The following is a 6,152-nucleotide window of genomic DNA, read 5'->3' as shown; positions in this document are numbered from 1 at the left end:
CCTATGTTTAACCTATCAGGCCAAGCAGTTTCTTTATTAATTAACCAATGACCTTCTTCCATCATTTCCCCTTTTTCTGTTTAAACAAAAAGGAAAGACTGATGAACTGAGTTAAAGCTATGAGGACCCCCATTAAAAGCTTCTTGGGGCCACATAAATCTGTATGTAACCACAAGCTGTAGTGAACAGAGGCAGTAGGATCTCTTGGGATTGCTACTGCCAACCTAAATGTAGGATTTTTTGAGGGAGACATGGTCTCAAGAGAATACATCAAAGAATGATAGATTAAAGGGAGATGGGGTGGAGAGAGAGTGGGGGGGAAAGACAGCTTCAGTTGAAGATGTACATTTTCCTGTAAAGAAAAGTCCAGATCCATGTGGGTTTCACATGAAGAAGAACTCTTAAAAGAAATCTCATCCTAGCTCAGAATTGAGTATAAGAGGGGGGTATTTATTTAGGGGTAGACTCACAGATCACAATCTTCTGCTGGAACAGGGAACAGCATCCAAATCCCACAGCATAAAAACAGGCTGGATGTGCGCTTTTATTAGGCATATATAGTATAAGAGGCCACGCCCAAGTGGGTGGGTAACTTAAAGGATACTGGTGGTAGGAATTTCTCCAGCAGTGGCACACATCTTTAATCCCAGCACTCGGGAGACAGAGGCCGATGGATCTCCGTGAGTTCAAGATTACCCTGGGCTACTTGAGATTGATCCAGTCTGAAAGAGAAACAGAGCTAGGTGGTGGTAGCTCAAACCTTTAAACCCAGCATTTGGGACATGGAGACAGGAAGGTATACGGCTAGGCAGAAAGAAAAATGTAAGGTGGGAGAAGGAAGGGGCTCACCACATTCAGTATGAAGATTCATGGAAACAGGATCTTGCCTACTGTAAGCTGAGGATTCAATAGACATAATGGGTCTCTCTAGTGACTGTCTCCTTTACTCCTCTGATCTTTCATCATTTACCCCAATATCTTACTCCAGGTTTTTATTATTAAGACTAATTAGAATTCGAGCTGCATTTTTCCATAAAACGTTTCTCTAATACTTCAACACCACTCTCCCTCTGACTTTACCACTTGTGACCTCACTGGTAACATTCAAAATCTACAGATGCCAAGTTCTTCAAACTTCTTATTCCATAATTCTCAACTGGGGTACTTTGATGAACGGATGCTTAAAAGAAATCCCACCCTATCTCAGAAATGAGAAATAGATATCTATTTAGGGGTAAACTCACAAATCAGAATTCTCTGCTTGAACAGTGGACAGAAATTGAATCCAGCAATCCAACAATCCGAACGAGCTGCCAGGGCAAAGGAAGAAAAAGGGGGCAGACGCAGGCTCTGCATCCGCATATATAGTATAAGAGGCCATGCTGCCCCCATAGGCCAGTAGCCACAAGCTGCAAGCCTTCCTACAGCAGTACTTAAAGAAATATGGTGTCTCAGTCATTCAAAGACAAATATATTTTTAAAAGAATAAAAAGTATGAGAAACTCAGAGAGCATATAACCAATCTTCTTCATCATTTTCTGTCTTGTTCTGTTTGTCTTGTTTTAGTATTTATGCTATAACTCTAAAAAAACTGTTTTTGAGCACATCGTACAGTTTAAGGTTAAAATAAAATAACGCTAAAACACTATAATGGAAACCTTGTTTCTGCAGGCCCTGGCAACTGCAAAATTGGAAGGAAATGAATGTCCTGATCAATGCAAGAGCATGGAATGCAGAACTTTAACCTGATCCTGTTATTGCAAAGCCAAGAGTGGGGGCTGGACACCTGCATAGGCCTGGAGAGAAGCTCAGCAGAGAGAAAGGACAGAAGTGAGATGAGGTGATGGTTTCCTATCAATGTCTCTGAACTGAGCAAAAGAAAAATGGAAGCTGAATAAAAATAATAAAATAAAAACAAAAATGAATTAAAGATAGAAGAAAGAGAGTAAAAATGGGAGGGAATGAATCTAAACACTTTGTTGTTTGTAAATAAATATTTTGTTGAGTGTTTTATCACAGTGTACACTGTGTTTTGATCAAGTCCAATCACTGACTTCGTACCCCATCACTTTTCCCTCTCAGCATCTAGGGCATTTTTCCCTTTCTGAGTCCACTTTGTGGTACAGTTTGTACATGGATGTGTGGATATTTACTGGCATGGCAGTGGATGCATCCCTGAAAAGAATCTGAGTCTCCCTTCCCCAGCAGAAGATTGCCAGTAGCTTTCAGCTAGCACTGGTCTTCACGAATCTCTTAATGAATTTCTTAACATTTTTAGCATACTCTCAGGGATTGGAATACCTAAGTAAAAGACCCATTGGCTTGTTAGGAAATTAGCTTCACCTATTGGAAAATAAAACAAGCAAAGGTTTCTACCTAATGCAAATTCACCAGCTGGGGCTTGTTTGCCCTAAAAGAACAGAGGTCTTAGCATAAAAATCTGAAGCCTGCGTTTAGCTGGATAGAGGGCATGCACTCACTTTCCTGGTTTGCTAGTTTTAGCTGGTGTAGGAAGGCAGAGATGTGGATGGCATGCTGTAAGGACAAAGAATATTGTGCTTTTCCTTCCTGGGAACTGAATTATAAACAATCCAAGACATCCTGAAGTTCAGATTTCCAAGCTCAGAAGCTTCATTTTATCTGCAAAGTGAAGTTGAGTTAGACCTCGGTGGGTAGGGGAGGGAGTTCAATTTCAGGGCTGTTCCTTTTAGGCCATGAGAAGTCAGGGAAAACCAGTACATTTCTCCCCTCGTGGCTAATTAAAGAGAAAAAAGTGCTTCCTTTCTCCATTTCAGTTGACACCATCTTCAGGGGCTGAATAAACCCTCTATTGTCCATTCTCAATGGAGAAGGAATTCAATTCCACACCATGAAGAAGGAGTCAAGGAGAAGCAACTGATACTCAGAATAACTAGGTAACCTACTTCACAAAGAAAGGTCACTAGAAAGAAAACGAGCCTTGAAAACCAGTCTCAGATACCAGAAACAAAGGCCACACAGCTTTACTACATCATCGATTCTCATTTGCTATCTCATTTTTCCAGAAAACAGGAATATTTTGCAATCTAAATCTAAGGAAGAAGTAAATTACATTAGGCTAAAAAATACATTATTATATTTTTTTCTGAAAACAATAGAGAAATAAATAGGTTTATTTGCAGTATCTTAGAAAATAAGTAAGCTAACAGGACTAGAGAATGCCTCAGAGGTTAAAAACACTTGTTGCTCTCATAGAGGACTGAGGTTGATTCCCAGATCCCACACGGCAGTTTAAAAACATCTGTACCTCCAGTTCCAAGAGATCCCAACCAATCATTCATCGCCACCAAACATTCAGGGGTTATACACATACATACACACACACATACATACATACATACATACATACATGTAGTCAAAACACTCAGACACAAAATTAATAAATGAAATAAAATATCTTTTAAAAACATAAATAAACTGATATATGAATTATGATGTAAGAGAGAAGCCGGAGAGTTAACAGTTAACACAGTGGTTAAGAGCACTTACTAATTACCCAGAGGACCTGAGTTTGCCCCAGCCCTATATCTAGCACTGCCTTAACTCCAGTTTCAGAGAATATCATGTTCTCTTCCTATCTCTGCACCACGAGCAAGCAAATGTCCATTCCCAACACAGATGCACATGCTTACATATAAGTCAAAATAATTTGAGAATAGTCAATGTTTTAAACATAAACAAAGTATATCTATGCACATATAAGTACACACACACACACACACACACACACATATATATATATATATATATATATATATATATATATATCCCCAAATAATTACTAAATTACTAAAGTCAACTGTGCTTGGCCCAAATCTGAAAACAGAAAAAAACAGAAAAAGAGTGTAGAGAGTTATAAAAAGCAGTAAATGGTTTAAAGTCTTTAAAGAGACAGAGTACAGTCACAGATTAAAGAAATAAAGAAAATAAGCCATGTAAAGATGAAAAATTCACAGAGTCTGGATTATGTATATTATTGAGTTTTCTTTGAATTTTTTGACTGCAGAAAGAAGCCATGTAGCCCCCACCAGAGAGAGATGCTGGACAGAACTTTTCTGGGAAGCCACTACCACGTGACGATACACAGATTAATGGAGATGGGTTATATTAATATGTAAGAATTAGTCAATAAGAAGTTAGAGCTAATGGGCCAAGCAGTGGTTAAATTAATATGGTTTCTGTGTGATTCTTTCAGGGCTCTGAGCAGCTGGGGACCAAGAAGCAGCCCCTACTACAGGTGTATAGAAAAGAACAGGGTGCATCTGACCTAAAGCTGGAAGGAACATTCAACACATCATTTCCCTGACTTAATTTTCACTTTTCTGTATATACAGATACAATGGTAGAAAACTGTACTGAGAGTTAAATGAAACTAATTCTACAGTGAGTCTGTGTGATTCTCTATGTAGATATGCTTGATTAGCTTAAGATTGGGAAGATCACAAGGGCTTGGTGCATGCTTTTTGGTTTGGAATTAAATGTTTTTTTTTCGTAGAGGCTTCTGTGATTCTCTGAACAGAAAAGAAGCGCACATCATCCGCATTCCTGTAGCCAGTTTTCAAGGCAGTTAGTATTGGTGATTATATTGTTGTACAGTTGTTCAAAGTCTTGAAGATGTTAGACCTCATTGCCTCTATTCAATTACATACTCAAATGAGAGTTTTATAGAAATCATATCTCTTTATAGTTAGGAGAACAAAAATTAATCAATTTGCAGTATTTGGGAAAATACTTCTAAGTATCAATATTTAGCATGGATAAAATATTTTAAATGAAAATGTCTGAGAATTAATGAGAATATCTTGAATGCCTATTCAAGCTGAAAGACTTAAAATAAAAAACATTGGTTGTTTCATAATTAAATTATCCATATTCTGAAAGAAACATCAGCACGCTATAATCTGTGACCCCAACGCCCCACAAGCTTCCCTTTCCATGACATACTAATGACTTTCTTATAGCTGAAATTAAATTTATACCAATTAAAATATAAAAGGACCTATTTTGCTCATAATTTAAAGAGATGCAAAGTTCCATGGTTGGATCTCCATCATGGCAACAGAACCTCACAGTGGCTTGTCACATCCCAGGTCCAGCTGGAAGCAGTACAGAACTATAGTCTTAAAATCCTATCCATTCAGCCCTATGTCTACTAACAAAGCCCTGTGAGCATAAGACAGCATGGATCATTACCACACAATACCAGATAAGGACCAAGTCAGTCTCTGGGGACATTTCACATTCAAATCCTGTATCTGACATTTCTCCTGTCTTCTTTGCTTATAGCCACTTCTTTCTCCCAACATCGGAGCTCTAAAGACCTTGCTTTAATCCCTCCTGAAACCCCAGTGACTTCTCTTTAATCTCATGACATCAGATCACAGTTCTCTTCAGAAAATGCACATGTTTTACCTCTAGCATGAACTATTTCCTAAGCCCCAGCAGCCTGCTGTGCATACCTTAAGAAGCCCCGTCTCTGCACGGAGTCATCATTGACCTTGCTCTCTCCTCTATCTTCCTTCCATCCAGTGTAATTGCATCAAATTCTGTATCAACTATGCTTAATTGTTCAATATTAGCTTTTATTCTACTTTCTTTTTCTTCTCACATCCATTTGTTTGCAGAACAATTAATGCAACTTCTACCATTTCTTTCATATTCATGTTTTGGGGTTACACTGACCATATCACACCAGCCTTTCATAATTTTGCTTAAAATATCCCCCTTCAGTGTATTAATATAATTTTCCAATGAATTTCTAAATATAATTTTTTGAGGTATATATCATTTTTGCACTAAACCCAAGGCCAATTGTGCTGTTCAGCTATTTCCTCCAGATTTTAAAATTCCTTTGGAGAAGGGAGACTCTCAAAAGCCACAAGAAAGTTAGAGAACACACAATGAAGGTAAAAGAATCACAAGTCCCCTCCCTGGGCTATATAAACAAAAAAACAGCAGAGGAAGAAACTCTTCAGTGGAACTCTCTACACAGCACACACTGTTGAGGGTGCTTCAGCAGTGTAGCATTCAAGAGTCAGCTCTTAGTGTGCAAAGGACTTCTGTGATGTAGCTGTGTGAGTCACACATCCTTGTAAGCAATCCTTCACCTACCT

This window comes from Chionomys nivalis, chromosome 20 (genome assembly GCF_950005125.1).
Source record: "Chionomys nivalis chromosome 20, mChiNiv1.1, whole genome shotgun sequence".
Taxonomy (NCBI): Eukaryota; Metazoa; Chordata; class Mammalia; order Rodentia; family Cricetidae; genus Chionomys; species Chionomys nivalis.
This window is presented reverse-complemented; position numbering follows the sequence as displayed.